The sequence below is a fragment of the Elgaria multicarinata genome, chromosome 1 (genome assembly GCF_023053635.1).
Source record: "Elgaria multicarinata webbii isolate HBS135686 ecotype San Diego chromosome 1, rElgMul1.1.pri, whole genome shotgun sequence".
NCBI lineage: Eukaryota > Metazoa > Chordata > Lepidosauria > Squamata > Anguidae > Elgaria > Elgaria multicarinata.
This window is the reverse complement of record NC_086171.1, coordinates 180,398,291-180,416,653: the sequence shown is the minus strand read 5'-3', so window position 1 is coordinate 180,416,653 and position 18,363 is coordinate 180,398,291. Positions and strand designations below refer to the sequence as shown.

Here is an 18,363-nt window from a genome sequence, read left to right as displayed (position 1 = left end):
AGGAGCCACGGCTCAGTGGGAGAGCACATGCTTTGCTTGCAGAAGGTCCCACATTCAATCCCCAGCTTCTTCATGTAGGGCTGGAAAAAGTCCTATCTGAAACCCTGGAGAGCTGTTGCCAGTCAGTGTCAACAATATTGGACTAGATGAACCAATGGTGTCTCAGTATAAGGCAGATTCATATGTTCCTATTTTTGTGTGGGCAAATGCATACATACTTATTTTAGCATCCTAAAGCTACTAAATAGTTCTGATTATATTGGTAATGTCTAATTCACCCTTGTGTACATATCCTGCAGAGCTAACAAACAAGATGACTTTGCTGCCATTTCCCCCACCTTGGTTCAAGCAGGGATTTCTTAAAGGACCCACATCTGTGATTGCCAAATTTCTTGGGAGCCTACAGTGCTTGCCCTGTGCCAAGCAGCCTGCTAATACAGTATTGGCCAGTTAATCTACTGCAAGCAAATAAAATTCTGTTCAGATAAAATGCTAAGCAAGTAGGTAGTGATTTCCAATGCAATTATCCCTTACCCTTTGACACCTTCACCACTGAACATGTTAGCTGAAAGGTCACCTTAGCCTAGGGTTTTGGCTGGCCTGACTTACAGTACTGCACCATTCTGCTGTGCCTCATAGGAAGCTGTTCTAATAAAGACGATTACATCTATATAAATAAAAATGAAAAAGACCGTTAGTTACTGTCGTTATATCTCCGAAAGTTCTTCACCGATTGCTTTGAAATTTTGACACAGCGTTGCATTCGAATACGCGAGCGTTGTTATGTAACTATGTTCTCTATGGGGTCAAAAGTTTGTCTTAAAATCGAAGAAATAGGCCTCCTCAAAACCAGTCCTGCTGATCATTGTGACATCGCCAACCAGTAGGCCAATCCACTGCCTCTGCCTCCTCTCCTATTTGCATATTCTCTGCAATTGGCTGAGTGAATATAGATGTCACACCTGTGACAGTTACACGTTCTGAAGAAAGGTAACTGCCATGAGTTTCCAGTAACCTCCTCACCGTAAAAACATGCTTTTATATCTCCGAAAGTTCTTCACCGATTGCTTTGAAATTCTGACACAGCGTTGCGTTCGAATACGTGAGCGTTGTTATGTAACTATGTTCTCTATGGGGTCAAAGGTTTGTCTTAAAATCGAAGAAATAGGCCTCCTCAAAACCAGTCCTGCTGATCATTGTGACATCACCATCCACTGCCTCTGACTCCTCTCCTATTTGCATGTTCTCTCCTATTTGCTCTTATAGGTCATTATGACATCGTCAACCAGTAGACCAATCCACTGCCTCTGCCTTCTCTCCTATTTGCATGTTCTCTCCTATTTGCTCTTATAAGTCATTGTGACATCGCCAACCAGTAGGCCAATCCACTGCCTCTGCCTCCTCTCCTATTTGCATATTCTCTCACAATTGGCTGAGTGAATATAGATGTCACACCTGTGACAGTTACACGTTCTGAAGAAAGGTAACTGCCAGGAGTTTCCACTAACCTCCTCACCGTAAAAACATCCTTTTTTAAAAAACAAACAATCTGCTTTACTTCATCCAAATAATGCCTCACAGAAGATCACACTTAGGTCATCATACTTGCAGAGCGGAAGCACTGCGACAAGTAATTGCAAATCAGACTGAGGAAGAACGGGCATCAGCAAACGAGGAAAAAAGAAAAAGAATGCCTCAAATACATGCCAAGGAACCAGCCAAGCAACGTTCAGCCAGACTTGAGGATGCACGGTTGCGAGCACAGCAATCGCATTCTACAGCTTCAGATCTGCTTTGTTCTCAACAGAATGAACGCGAAAGGCTGAGAGGGGCTGAAAGACGTCAACGAGAAACAGCACATCAGCGTCAAACACGACTCCGTGGTAAACAATCACATGATTACAATCGCCTTGCATTCCGGTTCAACCCAGCTGATGATTATAGTTTGAGGCGGCATGTTCTCATCGGCACTATGACTGAAGTGTGTCCTTATTGCAGGGCTCTTAAATTTAATGGAGAAACAAAAGGAATGTGTTGCGCTGCTGGAAAAATTAAACTGCCTCAACTTGGAGAACCACCAGAGCCATTACAAACTTTGCTTGCCGGATATACCGCAGAATCAAAGCATTTCCTATCTAACATCAGGAAATACAACTCATGCTTCCAAATGACGTCGTTCGGCGCAGAAATCATCACAGCTCCATTTATGCCAACTTTCAAAGTCAAAGGACAAATTTATCATAAAGCCGGCTCCTTCCTTCCGTTTCAAGATAGTCAACATAAATTCCTACAAATGTATTTCATTGGTGATGGCAATGATGAATTGAATGCACGCTGCGGAATTTATACCGGCATAAAAAGGTCCATCGTTTCAAAACTGCAACAGCTACTTCACGAAAAAAACAATTTAGTACATTTGTTCAAAACAGCAATTGACATGATGCCATCTGATACACACAAGATTGTTATTCATGCTGACAAAACGCCTGCTGGAGAACATGTGCGAAGATTCAATGCTCCAACTATAGACGAAGTGGCAATTGTTATAGTCGGAGATCAATCTTGACAGGACCTTTCAAAGGTGAAGATGTCCTCATTCCTCGCATTCCTATGATTCCAACAGATATGCCATTTCAATTTAAGAGATTGCAATTCCCAATTCGATTGGTGTTTGCAATCACCATCAACAAAGCTCAGGGCCAATCTTTAGAATTGTGCGGTTTAGATCTAGACACAGATTGCTTCTCACATGGACAATTATATGTTGCGTGTTCTAGAGTCGGCAAACCAGACAATCTCTATATCTACACAGACAATGGAACAACTAAAAATATTGTATATCCACAAGCATTGTGAAATTAAACATATTCGAAACATCCGCTTTGTCTTTTCTTTCTTTTCAATTTAACCAGACTGAGCCACAGCAACGCGTGGCAGGGTACAGCTAGTAACTAATAAAGAATTTAGCCAAATAATTGCTATCACTTAATGGAGATCGTTGTCTTCATTCTCTTCTGCTACATGATCTCAAAAGCTGGTTTGTAGAAACATATGTGCACATACACATACAATAACAATTCCATGGTACCAGACATTAGCAGCTCATTGCACAAACAGAAAGAAGACTGCATAGTGTCACCTTTCATTAATAGTACCAGCAGTTCCATCTGAGCCCACCTGCATGCATGCACACATACATACAAACAAATCACATAATCAGCACAAGATAACATTTTTGCCAGAACCTACTGAAATTAATCCCTAGAGGATGCCCTATCACCTGTATGGCCTGGCTATGCCCTGATGATAATCAGGCTCTGATAAGTGAATGCCTATCTCTTTAGTCCTAGCATTTTCATCCTTTAGGATGGTTGTAAAATAACAAATGTGCACATGAAATGACTTGCAGTACTTTAAATTACAGTTCACTGGTGCACAACTCAAATAATCCTGACAGCCATTTGTACATTTTATTTATTTATTGCATTCCTATACCACCCAATAGCTGAAGCTCTCTGGGCAGTTCACAAAAATATTAGCTCAAGAGCAGAGCCAGCTCAAGATTCAATGCTACCTGAGGTTAGTAACTTAACAGGTAACAATTCTGCTGCCCTTTGATTACACCCAAACTCATCTGCCTGAGCCAGTGGCCTCCCACTACCTAATAGTAGGGCCAGCTCTGATCAAGACAACCACATCACTGCAGTAGCCAAAGAAAAGCATTTTGTCACATTTTAACCCAAATACATTTAGGCTGCAATCTTATATTGACTTACCTGGGAGTAAGTCCCATTGGTCCCAGAGGGGCTAACATCTGAGTAGACATATATAAGATTGCACTGTTAATCATATATACAAATGAAATATGCATAATATATAAGTTCCTGTACTACCTCTCAATTTTACTTTTTAAAATTTTCTCCATGCCACACCCTTTCATACATCTGCATCTTTTTACTCCTTTTCTCTTTCTCTCTCTGTACTTTAGTACTTTTCTTTCTTTTTGTATTGCCATAGCCTAATTTTTGAGATATCTTCTTATTTTTTCTCTCCCTAATTTCTCCACCCCCAGATGTTCCTTCCTTCAGCCTCTTTTGTATTCTGTTTCCTTTTCTACCATTAGGCTTATCTCCTAATTCTTCAATGATTAGCTCTTCAGAAACAACATCTAAGGCTTTTGCTCTATCAACAATTCATACTATCAGAGATATTTTCAGACACAGGAGAGCTGTTGCAACGCAATAGGCAGGAAATGTGCAAATTTTGGCTCTAACCTACAGGCAATTATTAATTTCCAGTGAGAAAGATGCAGGAGTTCAATCGAGCTTGAAAGCCATATATTTAGGCCTCTGCAGTTCAAAAGAGAAGAGAGTGAGTAACAGACTAGTTAAAATCTCATCCCATTTCAGATTGAGTTCAGGTCTGGTTTGGGGACAGAATTAGCTTTGGTCGCCCTAATGAATTATCTCTTTGTGCATGAGAGAGAGAGCCTGAGAGAGTCCAACTCTGTTGATCCTGTTTGGTCTCTCAATGGCCTTTGATACCAATAACCATGGTATTCTTTCAGATCATCTCCACAAGCTGGGAATTGGGGACACTGTTCTACTTGTGAGGCTAGTTCTAGAAAGTAGCACTGAGAGACTGTGCCTTGGCTCCTTGACAATTATGCTATGGTGTGCACCCTTGTCCCCAATGCTATTTAATGTCTATATGAAGCTGTTGAAGGTGATCATTAGGAGCTTTAGGGTACATTAATTATGCACAACTGTATTTCTCTATGACATCTGAATCAGGAGAGGTTGTGCATGTTCTGAACCAGTAGATACAGTGATGTTTGGGTAAAGGCCAACAAACTGAGACTGAATCCTGACAAGAGGTACTGGTTCCCCTCTATTCAGCACTGGTTAGGCCTCACCTTGAGTACTGTGTCTAGTTCTGGGCCCCACACTTCAAGAAAGATGTAGACAAGCTGGAGGGGGATCAGAGGAGGGCAATGAGAATGATCAGGGGTCTGGAAACAAAGGTTGTCACACAGAAGAGGGTCAGGATCTTGTCTCAATCATCCCAGAATGCAGGACACGGAATAATGGGCTCAAGTTACAGGAAGCCAGATTAGGGATGGAAATAAGGAAAAACTTCCTGACTGTTAGAACAGTATGACAATGGAACCAATTACCTAGGGAGGTCAAGGGCTACCCCACACTAGAGGCATTCAAGAGGCAGCTGGACAAGCATCTGTCAGGTATGCTTTAAGATGGATTCCTGCATTGAGCAAGGGGTTGGACTCGATGGCTTTAAAGGCCCCTTCCAACTCTACTATTCTATGATTCTAAGATGGTGACTTTATGGGTGGGTGGTTTCTGGGTATGGGAATTGGGGTGTTACTTATTCTATAAATTTTTGTATTTGTTATGGTTATTTTAATGTACTTTTTCCTTTGTAAACTGGTTAGAGATATTTAAAAAATATGGTAAGTGGCATAAAACTATTAATAGAGATTTTTTTTTAAATGGTCCATAGAGATCAAATTTGACGTTTTTCCAGACATCAGGGTTATGTTTGCAGGACCAAGAGTTCCATGGAAACATGGTTAAAAAGCACTGCTCTAGACCTTGGCTGGTGCCTTCTATTTTTTTAGAACATGTCAGACACTAGGTGGCACTAGGAACCAGAAGTTGGATCCATACTAGCTTTCCAGGATTATTTTTTTCTTCTTAATCATGGCATCTTACTTGGAAGTGATCAGCAAGTAGCAGAACAAAATGGTAAAAATGCTGAACTTGAAACTTGAATGCAAAGGTGTTCTTTGAACGCAGCTTGCCTCACAAAGCAAAAAATAACATTATGTTTCAAGCTCCTCCCCCTACCACATACACACTTCCCCAAGTGGTAGGAAATGTCACCATTTTACAGGATCAGTATCTATGTGAGACTCATTCTCCTAATTCCTACAATCACTGCAGCCCACCATGGCTTCGTCTGAACTTGGCAAAGGTGGGTAGTTGCCATGGATAACAAGACATCCACAACATATGGGCTGTTTTTGGGTGCAACAGGCATGTACTCAGACCCTCGACAGAAACTGCTAATATTTAAAAATGTAAAGACAAACAACATACAGCCATTGAAGTCCTATGAGACTGCTCGTCAACCATCTGGAAACTTGTGTGTTCCTTTGTTGACCGCTTTTCAGCTACTAAACTGTTTATTTCCAGCTTACACCCAAACATGTGAGGTGTATCCACTTGCTAATAGCTGTCACCCATCAAAAAGCTTTTAAAGAAATATCTTTAGCTTTTAGTTATACAAAAATCTCAAGAGGGGATTATCTATTGTGTGGGCTGCACTTAATTGGATCAGATTGGTGAAGGGATGAGAAAAAATAGACACAGGGGCATAGCTAGGATAATAAATTGGCCACAATTTTATTAACTCACTTGAATAGGCTTGGCGGCAGCATAAGGCATGGATCCTGTATTTGGCCAGTCTGCCTGCTGACCAATTCCCCTTCCTGGCCCGCATGCCAGGAGCACTGGTGGCAGACTGCTAATGTGAACCCCTTTCTACCACCACAGACATGGCCAACTCTCAACCTCCATGCTGGTCTGACCTTGGTGCCACATCCCAGAGATCCATAACAGGAATCCTCACCATGGGGGGAGCAGGGAGCCCAGTCCTGCTCCCCCTAACCAATGGATCCAGCCCAGTGTCTATCACAACACAAGAGGCAGGGGAGGGGTACCCCTTACCAAGCCCACCTATTCAGGTTGCAGCCAATTCATGACACTGCCGGTTGTCTTCCAACCACAAGGGCTTGCACAAGGCATTCATCTTTCATCTGGCCACCTCAACTGTCTGGGTCTTTGGCCAACTCCAAATAGTATTAGTGATGAAAGGGTGTTTGTAAGTTGGTGTGTGATCTGTTTGTGGATGATATCTGACAGCCATTTATTTATCCATTTATTCCACCAGCATGCCCTCCTCGGCTGTGGTTGTGGGTGACCCAGTCCTGCATTAATATGAGCCAAGAGGCCCAAGAAGCTGATATAAATCCATAGTACACTCAGCAATTGTACTGCTAATATCTCTATGCTGCCTTTAGGGGGTGAAAGGTCTCCCTCAGCTGAACCAGGCACCCCTTCATTTATTGAGCAGGTTTTTTTTACTCCTAATGTTAAGGCATACACTTTCCCAGTGGTGCCATGTCTTGAGCGTTGATAGCACATCTTGTGATGTCTGCCCAATTTGTATCACTACTTCACTCATCCTTAAGGCCTCCCAAGTCTTGTTGGGTAAAGGCCACCCTGCATAGCGTGGCCTTGAACTGTGAACAACCTATCTTAGCAGTGACTGAGGCAGGATCTACACTACTGCTTTATGTCAGTTTATAACAGCATTGACAAATGTTAGGGCCCATGACACATTCCATATACCATTTTCAAACTGCTTTCAAAGTGTTGTATCCTGCTTGGTGTAGGATAGTCCCTCCAAGCCAGCAAAATAAATGTTATAGGCCTCCCCCATTAGATGTAGCTACTCACTACAAGCACTCTACTGGCCTTCTGGCCCCAGAAACAGGCCCAGTGGTTGGGTAAACTGTAAGAATTTGCCTGAAAAGTAGACAGCCAACTTTCATGGCATCCTGGACATCCTGACCACCTTGAGCCCCATCCCACTTAAAAACGTTTTTGTGGTCCATAACCAGCAGGATATATCATATAAGGAGGAATGAGGAGGAAACATGAAGTGTCAAAGTTCCAAGACCAGACATTGACAGAATTAATGTAGCAAAGCCAGTCAGTCTTAAGTTCCCTTCCCTACTAGAAAACTTCTAACAGCAGTAAGTACTAGCTTACCTGATTCCTTGTTTTATGTGCACCAGCTGTACAACTCACTAGAACTTGGCGAACAGAAGCATGTTTTATGTATTCTTAATTTTGCTATTTTGTCAGTAATATTCTGCAAAGCTCACAACGTTGTTTCTTGCATTCCCCCTTTTATCTATTTTTAAGTTAATTACTTTATCTCTTCCTATAGGCAGCTTGTTTAATTAGCCATAGGGCTATTAAACTAGTTTAATGCAGTTAGCAGAAGAGCTTTCAGCTTCAGCCATATCCAGTAAGCTTTGCTTTCAGTGAGGTTCAATATTCATGTTACAAATATTCACAGATCCTCTGATTTCATAATGAGTCTCTTTGTTTTACTGCCTACATATGCGGAAAATAAAACTGGCCATACAATTTATTCATAATCAAATGAATTCTAATCTTTCTTTAGAATCTTGTTCTTAAAGATGATTGCACACACCTCATTATTAGGGGGAGCACTTATGGTTTCTAAATACACACTTTGCTCTTATTCTGCAGTATGTGCAGAAGCCCCCAACCCTATATGGTTTCAGTTTTCAGACAGTATACTCAAGATGCAATTAAATCAATGGCTCAACGAGACATCATTGCTCGTGAGCAGGCAGACAGACATATTAATCATCTGTATTCTTTGACAGGAAGAAAAGTATGACTGAAAATGCCCTGTGCTATAAATCAGAATGGGTTAATTTAAGTAACTATTTCTATCTCCAAAAAGACCTTTCTTAATGTTATTTAAAACTAGAAATATAATCCTCAAGAATTTATCTTTAATTATTAATTGTATGTGACGATATCTTCAGTATGTTACTCTTAATAGGAGTAGCACCACTCTTTCTTTTTTCTTTTTTTACTAAACTGTTCAATAAGTAAGATGAAACCATGACTGGTTCTAAATTCAATAAAATCATCCAGGCAACAAATGTATCTCCTAGGGCAACCCCTGCCCTTTGTTATTTTTTTCTGTTCCTATAAGGGTATCCATCAATGTTTGCAATAGAACATGTGGCTCAACAGCTTCATTCTGTACCGCTGCAGGATATGTTGACTTCTAGTTTGCCTGCTAATTTAACTGTGTGCATTAAAATCTGAGGGGAGTGAATTATTTCATACCTAAACAAACTGCAATGCACACAGACTAGGGGGTAAAAATTCCACCTGCTCTTAATATAAATTAAGCTTCACCTGTAGCAATGGCAAGTACAGGGACTAAATGTTCGTATTATCACTTTGGCTATGGTTCGCCTCTTGATCTCTATAGATTGCAGTTTCCTCACTTAATATGGAACTATGTGCTTTTATAGTGGTGTGATAACTCTTCTCTGTTTGCCTTGCTTTTAAGAGGACTCTACTAGTCATGTCATTCTGTACATGGGTTTAAATTTAGAAATCTTTACTAGTAATCACTCTGACGTAAAATAAGCTTGTATATAATACTGCTGCAGCCCAGCTTATGACAGCAAAAAGCCATTGACCCTCTAATCCTTTCTAAACAATCCTGTTCTTTTTGTAGGTCAGGCAGTAAGTGAGGCTTCCTCAATATACTCTTATAGACCATTAAACACTGGGGACATTTTGGCTGTCCTGAGAACATTCCGTGTAATGGCTATACTATTTGAGTAAATCAAATGTACTGTTAAGGAAATTCTCCTAGCCTGGTAGGGAAGGGATGACTTCACAACCAGTCCAGAAAGAGAGACTCTTTATTTACGGTGCATACAGGAGAAAAGTCCCATACCTCATACAGATTGATGGCAGAGACTCTCTAACCATTAGCCATATCAGCATACATTTATACTTCATCCAAGTTGCTCTGATGAAGTCATACTTTTCCCTCCTGTGACTGATCACAAGTCCCATACATGTTCCATAACAGAAACCCATTCTTACATAAACAATGCCATATTTTGGCAGCCTATGGCCGGTACAAAGTGTTACGTTCTGTTCCTTGATAAGCATCACAAGGAGAGATAGGGATTCCAGAGTATGCTCTGACCCTTCAGATATCCCTGGTCAGAGGGCTTTCAGTGGTAAATAGATTAAACAATGTGCGTCTCCAAGTCTGTGTTTCAAGAAATCAGGACAGCCTTGGAGATCTCTGTATCTTAGCTGTTTTAAAAGGCATGATGGTGGGGGCTAGAGGGAAAGTACACCTCAAATTGAGAGGCTTCAAAGGGGCATTTCTGATTTCCCTGTCAGTACTTTTTGCCAAATTATTCCTAGAACTACATATTGTACATGCACAAATTCCTACATTATACTGAATCTGGAATCACCATCTTCTCTCCCACCCATCCACACCATTTGGGATTCCCATTTTAGATCAAACCACTAATCCATTGCTCTCTGAAGGCAGCTAACCAGATGCTACAGAAAGTTCACATGCACAGCATGGTGGCGATACCAATCTCCTATGTCAGATGACTCTAAACATGAGGGCCCTTGTGGCAGGGAATTCCAGAGGTTAACTATGTGTTGTGCAATGAAATGCTTGTTTGTCTTTAACTTGCTACATATTAACTTCAGTAGAGAAGCCATTCTTTCAGCATGAATCAAAATATAAACTCACTTTAGTCACATTAACCACAGAGTCCTTCCAAATATTCCATCACTTTTCCCCAGTGGAACAAAAATTAGTCATTTTTCTCCTCCCTACATGATAAATAATCTCATTCACAGCCCACCTTATCATCCAATACCTTTTGATTTAATACTTCTCAATTTGATATTCAATCACTATCTTCCATAGCAAATCCTCATCCACCCCCTCCAAACAAGACCTTAAAAAGAAATTCAAAATGTCCTTGGACTCAAACCAGGACTCAACCCTGGAAACATTAGGATTTAGCCATAAGAAAAGACCTGCAAGGTTAGACCAAAGGCCCAACTAATCCAGTATCCTGTCCCATAGTATCAACCAGATGCACCCTGAATCTCCCACCTTTCAGCTTCATTGCATGACACCCCCAGGTAATACCACATAATAACGAAGAGTGCCCGTGCTTTCAAATTTCCCTTCATTGTCCCTGAAGGCTGCATTCCTATACTCAGCGTTTTGGGACTAAGGTTTATGAAATTATTTCCCAGTAAACGCGTGGAATGAGCAATTTGCTGGGCACTCAACCGGCACGCCCCGCACGCCCTTTTGCTAGCCTTTAGGCACCAAGAAACGGAAGCCATTTTCCTTACAAATGCATCGTTCCACTACTACTACTATCATCCTTCAATTACACCCATTCTTTACATTCCAAAGAGTACTGCTCCTTTTGTGTACCACACCAAACAACCTCCACCCAGAAAACCCGCTCCTTCGCCTCATTTTCTCTTTAAACCGAGCCTGCCATTTATTTTGTAGTTCTAATCATTAACGAGGCTCCGCGCTTGCGCGAGAGCCGAGGCACTCGCACCAAGACGCAGTGCGCCTGCGTAATCACTTCCCCACACATGCTGGTATTCCTGCTGATGGTTGAGGTGGTGGCGGCGGCTGAGGTTCACCTGTTAGGTAGGCTCCGGCTCTCGTTGCCTGATTTGCTTGGGGGGGGGGGCTCCTTGCTTCCCCCCTCCTCCCTAAGCCCCGCTTTGCCGAGGCGGCTTTGCTTGTGCTTCGACGCGGAGGTGGCGCTTGTTGTGAGTTTGAACTCCTTGGGCGAGGACTGAGGCGGACCGTCTTGTCCCCATGGCGGGACTTCGGCGCGGCTGCTGCGGACAGTCCACGGACTGCTCTCTGCCCCCAGCCCTCTCCTCCATCCCCGGGCGGGGAAGTCTCGGCCTGGTCCTTTTTCGCCCTCCTTCCTTCTCGGTCTTCCTTCCCCTCAGCCTCCTTCCCGGTGTCACTTTAGAGCTGCTGCTGGTAATATGACTGGGACGTTGTGTCTCTGCCCCTCCTCAGTCTGAGGCGGCGGCGGCTGGCCTGCCTAGTACGCTCGACCGTAGAGCAGCGAGCTCTAGCCGCCTGAGGGTAGGGGAAAAGCCATTGCGGGGAAAGGATACCGAGCGCATTGGTGATACCTGACCCGTTAATTAAGGGAAGAGTAAACAGCACCGTAGACTGTTTCCCTGTAAGGTTTACATAGGCTAAGTTCGGACGACACGCTAATCAACTGGGGGTAGGGGGTGGTAATAGGAACAGAATGGGAAACAACCGTTGATTAGCGTGACGTCCGAACTCAGCCATAGAGAGAATAGCGAAAGTCTACGAAGCTGTTTTACCTTGTCAGTAAACGGAGACTGGGGACAATGGATCTTTTTTTTTTTTTTAAGGCACGAGCTTGAACGTATATACAAAGAATTAAGTCGCACTGAACTTGGCGGGACTTATTTTTGTGTAAACATGCCTTTAGGATCAGGCTGCAAACCTCGCGAGGAGGAGTGGTTCCCATACAGCTTTGCTTTTTGCCCTGGCGCCTTTCGCCCTTTTTTCCTCCATCTTCTCTAGAGCATGTGTGTTCACAAAAAAACGGGAATGTGGCTAAAGCCATTCACAAAAAGAAGCATTGTCCTACTTGCAGGCAATTATATGACTATCAATTCAGTTTTAAATGATTTTCCTTTCATAAAGTTGCACCTTCTGGTTCTGTTCTTGACTAACCAGGCTTGTTTCAGAAATTCTTGTAACCTGTTGTTATTTGAAGCTGCGTTTCTAGCTAAATCTTGCAGCAGGAGTGTTAACTGCTCATTCGTTTCCCCACCGCCTTTAATTAGAGGGTGGCAGCCCCTTTGGTTTTTGTCAGTCTCTTCTTAGCTACTGCCTTTAGTAGGCTGCTGGTGTATGTGTGCTGACAATTTGGCTAAAATGGGATTGGAGGGGAATGCTTGTGGATTTTGCCTCAATAAATACAAAATATTTGATGTTAATGAAGATATATTTCACATAAGGGAAAATTATACCTAGGTAATATTCAGTGTTAGTCCTACTTAGAGTAGACCCGTTGAAATGAACGAGATTTAAGTTAGTCACAATTAACAGTGGATTATTTCCCACTGATTATTCAGTTAAAGAAATGAACTTTTTGTGGGGGTGGGGGAAGCAGCTCTGGTAAGTTAAATTAAAGCCCACAATTGGCATCTGTAATTAATTGATATATTGTACCACTTAACACAATTACAAACTGTTTTGATTAATAACTAAATAGTGTTCAGATTCCGGGAGGTAGTTCTGCTCTGTTCTGTACTGATCAAGCTGTACTTGAAGTACTGTATATAGGCCTGGGTGCCACATTTAAAGAAGGACATTGATAAACTGGATTTTATCCAGAGAAGGGTGACCAAGATGGTGAGCGGTCTGGAAACCCAATCCTATAAAGAATGGTTGAAAGAACTAGCTATGTTTATTCTAGGTGACCTCTAAGGCCTTAATATGACATTGTAAGTAATTGGCTAATGCAAACACTTAATTGCCCTTGTGCTGCTTCACTATACTGCTATTCATTATTCTATAATGTGTAATCCTACACATAGGTACTTGGAATTAAACCTCACTGAAATAAATTAGATGCAATTTTGTGTAAACAATGTTGCAAAATAATGCATATATTTATGTTAACCTCTTTCACCTATATTTCCTAATTTGATATTTGTGAAAATGATCTGAATATTTGTGAAAGTTCTACTGTGACTCAGGATTTTACTTGTTTTATTTAGAGGTAGTGGCAAAAGTTGATGGGGAAAAGGCATGAACTGAGCTTCTAATGTGCACTTAATAACAACATCCAATGCTTATCTACTCCAAAGTAAATACTATTGAGTTGAATGGGACTCTGTTTGCAGAACTCTAAATAAAGTTAGCTATATTCATATAAACACTTGTTAGTACTAGTTAAAGGAGAATGCAGAGTGCTCATTTCAAAACAGCAACGACCAATTCCTTTTTTAGGATTTGTGTCTACCCAAGTGGATTAAATTCCATCTGGTGCATTTCTTGCAAGAAAATGTATTGGAGTTCTGGATAGAAATGAAATCTTCTGGTCTTATTTGGGCTTCTTGCTTAGAATTTGAGACTGGTGCCATCTGGCTGCAATTCAAGCATAATTTTGATTGAAAATTAAAACAATAATTCATGCATGTAATCATACTTCTATAGAGAGTTGAGCTGGGTTCTGTAGAAACGAATGATCTCTTTTTATCCCTTGCTGAAGGAGGAGGGGAAATCTAATAAATCTAATATGTGCACTGAACATATAAAGCCCTCTTCGATAATCCCTTTATACTTGACCCTTTAAAATACACTCAAAGATGTTTACAATCTAAAATTCTGGGTTGTTGTCGTTTTTTAAGTCGGAAGCTGCTGTTCAGAAGCATTGCTGCAGGGATGATTCAATATAAATAACTTTCCAAAGGTACAGTTGTGTGCAGGATAACCTCATGAGGGCTTTTTCTACAGGTCAGTCGCCTGGTTTATGACCTTGATTGCAGTAAAATAAATTGCCATTGGGTTCTGCTTGACCCCATCATTATTGGCTTTTAAGAAGGCCCTGAAAACCTACTGCTGTTCTCTGGCCTTCCCCTCATTATGTTTTTTTGGACTAGCTTGTAACTGAAGTATGTGGCAGGCTTTATTTTTATGCTAGTTGTTGTTTTTTTAGGATGTTTCCTGCTATTGCTTTTTTTTACTGTTTTTATTTTGTGAATTTTATTGTTGTAGATCACCTTGGGAGGGCTCCAGACCTGAAAAATGACCAAGAACTATTTTAATCAATCAATTCATTCATTCATCAGAATCATATTAACAGTTTCCCTTATTTATATCCAGATGTTTCTCTTCCTCATACTTATATCTGCTCTCTTTTCACATGATTTGAGTTTCTACTTTTAGGAGTAATTTTAGCAATGTTTAGTGGATTTCAGAGCTCTGCTGATCGCTAATTGACCATGTGCTCCTGCTAGTGTTCTTTTTTGCTCTGGAGATCTGCAGTTTAAATACACTTGGGACATTTTCCTAGATGTTCATTTATATCTTCTCTGATATGCTTGTCTGCTTACAGCCAGCATCAGACAAAATATATTAATAAATAATATTTTATTTCCTACCTTTGGTACCTGAGGACCTCTCTCCAAAGAGGCTTACAGCAGTATAAAACAGTAAAAACACTATTAAAATATGTCAATGAGTAGCATCAAACAAGAATCTGCTCTGTGTGTGTTCGGTTGTCTTTCTTACTAAAATAGTGTTTATTTACCACTGGTACATGTGGCTTTCCAATAATCATGTTTTTTAGGCATGTCAAGCTTCTGGTGGCTTTGACATAAATAATATAAAGACATGTAGCAAAAGAAGATGACTGAAGGCCATTTATACACCCGCCTTTTTCCAGGGATTGTCCTTGGATCATCCTTTTGCATGCATATGACACACAGGGGATCCCTGGAGCAGGCAGGGATGATCCCTCCATTTTCTGGGATAATCCTTAGGTGTAGAAAGGGCCTGAGTGAGCATGGAATTATTTTTCACCCTATATAAAATGGAGTCATTTGCTGATTACCTCTTGAATTGTTAGGGTAATTCTCAGAGCTGCTAGTTCCTGCAAATTGTTGTCTTGCAAGTAGAACATTTGGGGGCCTCCTGTGCAAGTGACACTATCCTGTTCTCTCTGACACCATCTCACCGACATCAGATCTGGTAATGAACTGTAAGTGAGCTATGCTGGAAAGTGAAAACTAAAAAAACTCCAGAGGAGTAAGAGACTCTCCAAGTATATTATATGCCTTAAAAATAATAATGCCCCTTTCACAAGAGGCACATTAAATCATTTTTATAAGCTTGACCTTTCTGCTGACTTGTGAAGAGCTTAAGTCTCTGTTCGAATTATCTTACTTTTCGAGAGGCAAGAGTATGTCCAGTCCTCACTTTTACATAAAATAGATGCAGCAATTTGCCAATCCTTCAACATGTTTCTCTTTCTGGTAATCCTAGTGTTTGTACTGATATGTCATGTCCCTATGGATTCTTAAACTGTCAAATGTCTTAAACACATTAACAAGGAAGGTAAATTCACAACGTGCCGAATATTCATCTGAAGGCTTAATATATTTTGGTTAGTGGAAAAATTCTGTTCCAATGACAGTGAACTCATGTTTAGCCAAATCTGTGAAAATCAGATAGCAAACATATATAATTCTTTAAGCTTTACCTGTGGTGAAACTTGGTATGTAATTTTGCTTATGCACACAGAGCTCCCTTTCTTAGAATATGGTGAGGCATTAAATGCTTTTTAGTTTGGAGTACTTGGAAAGCTTTGTAACTGTAATATATCAAACTTTCCACTCTTTTGAACACAGAATTTGACTCAATTTATTTTTAAATTTTCGGTTAGTCAATTTTTTATTTAACTCGGTTATTAAAATCTTTTGTGCATATGGAATTCTGCTGACACTTGATGTAAATTCTGCAATATGTAAAATTATTTTTTTCACCAGACATGGAGCAAAATGTTATAATGCTATCGCAAGAAGAATTGGATCATATCATTTGTCCTTCACACTGCTGAAGATAATTCTAATCTTCATTTTTCCTAGAGTCCTAAAAGGAGGACCTTACTTACCAAAATTCTGTTTTTATTATGAATTTTGATTAAAAATAGTAACCTGCTTAGTGTAAATGATATATCTTGAAAAACTATTATTGAAAAACACTTTAGCCTGTGAAAACTTACCACACAAAAGTTTTTAAAGCATTTTAGGGAGCAATCCTCTGGCCTCTAGCCTAAACAGTGTCCCAGGGTCCATAGGATGCAGTGCATTTTCCCCTCAGAGGTTGGCGGCAGAACTCTGACCATGAAGGAGGAGACCCGGTGTCAGTTCTCACCCCCTTCAAGCTTCTCGCAGTCACTCTGAAAAAACTAGTGTGGTAGGAGTGTGACAGAGGGTGGATGAGGGAGAGGCCATGGATCCAATGAATACAACAGCTTTTCAACTTTGGACCATGCCTGCATTCCCAGGAAACATTTAGCCACTCTAAAGAACTGTTCTTTGTCCATGAACAAGGAAAACAATACTGCCGTCACACTTCTGCCATATTGCTAAATGTGAGCATTTTATAATGGGCTCACTGGACATTGTGAAAGTTATAATGAATGTTATGTATTTGCATGGGGAAAAGAACACTCTCTTGAAAATGTGAAAGAAAAAAAATGTTCACATGAAATAAATCACGGATCCATGTATGTTAATCTAAATAAAGCCTGAGTTTATAACTACAACTTCTATTGAAGATGGGACTGCCAAAGCCTCTTACTACTTTGCCCTCATACTTATTGTAACCTGAGAATGAACAGCACTTGGGCTGTAGATTTCTTAATATTCTGGGGTATTTTACACTATTCTGGAGCTCTCCAATCTCAGCACTCCTTTCAAGGAGGGAGGATACACTGCAAATGTTTTTGCAGACTCTGCTTGTGTGTTCTACTTTTGAACCATGTCCCCTGCCCCCAAATAAATTTGATGGAAGAAAAAGCATGCATGCATCCCTCTGAATGACACTGCCCAGTTCCTTAAGATCTGCTGGAGAGGCTTTGTTGATTTTATATAGCTTGTATTTATTGATTATATATGGTATTATCAGGCAATTAATACAGCACTAATTTAGTTTATTGGGTATATTCTATGACTAATCAGTCTAACAGATCTCTTTTCCAGTGACAAGATAAGAGGGTGGGAATCTGTGTCTCTGAAGCGAATTAACCAACTGTAGTAACAGTTCTTCAACCCTTCCGGTAATTAGATCTTCTCTTCCCAGGCCAATACAAAATATCAACTCTAATATATGCTCTATTATGGGAAATGTTTAGTTGTCATGAAGGAAAGTGTTTAGTTGTCATGGAGGCCAAAACAATTATGGGAATAACACCCCCTGTTTACTGCTGTCTTGCTGCAGTTGGAATAGTTGGAGTATGTGTGAGGCTATTTAATTTGTTTTTTAAATTACCGCTGACACACAGATGCATACTTAGTTCTTTGATTAGGTTAATCTCACAATGCCCATTTCATTTCATTCATTACATTTCTATACCGCCCAGTGGTAAAAGCTCTACAAAGATACTTGGCTTGTGAAAAAACAGCAACCCTGCAACAAACCTTTCTGTTGCATGGATCCTCCTCAAAATTAGATAAGCTTTATCTTGGTTGAATTTCTCTTAATGAAGAGAGGATTTTAAATAGACTGAAGTAGGAATATAATACTACTTTACCTTTTTAAAACATCACATTAGAATACTAAGCAGTTTGAAGTTGAGCATGTTGTTAATGTCTGTATTGCTTTTTTCATCTTTTGGCTTTGATGTGAGGTGTTTGAAACTGCTAACAATTGAGATAAGTAACAAACAATTCTGAAGTATTCTTTGAAAATATGTAAGTGATATGAGATAAATGACTTATTACATTTATACAGGTTGCAGAATTTTGGGCAGATTACCCAGAACCCTGAGTAAATGGTATGTAAGTGTTGTACAAGTGTTGACTTCCAGCTATTTAGATGCCCCTTCTCAGAAGTGGCATCAGCTCT

At 40.5% G+C, this 18,363-nt stretch overlaps 1 protein-coding gene across 4 annotated transcripts in view; it reads left to right on the top strand.

Annotated features, from left to right (window-relative positions):
- The first annotated feature begins 11,294 nt into the window (after positions 1 to 11,294).
- Positions 11,295 to 18,363, top strand: part of NDRG3 (NDRG family member 3) — a 45,605-nt gene continuing 38,536 nt past the window's right edge. For 2 of the 4 annotated variants that reach the window (XM_063144786.1, XM_063144759.1), the window contains exon 1: positions 11,482 to 11,499. The gene's annotated coding sequence lies outside the window, so the exon portion shown is untranslated. Of the gene's footprint in view, positions 11,371 to 11,481; positions 11,500 to 18,363 lie in introns of those variants that run through there. The other 2 variants (XM_063144769.1, XM_063144778.1) reach the window with 2 other exon arrangements.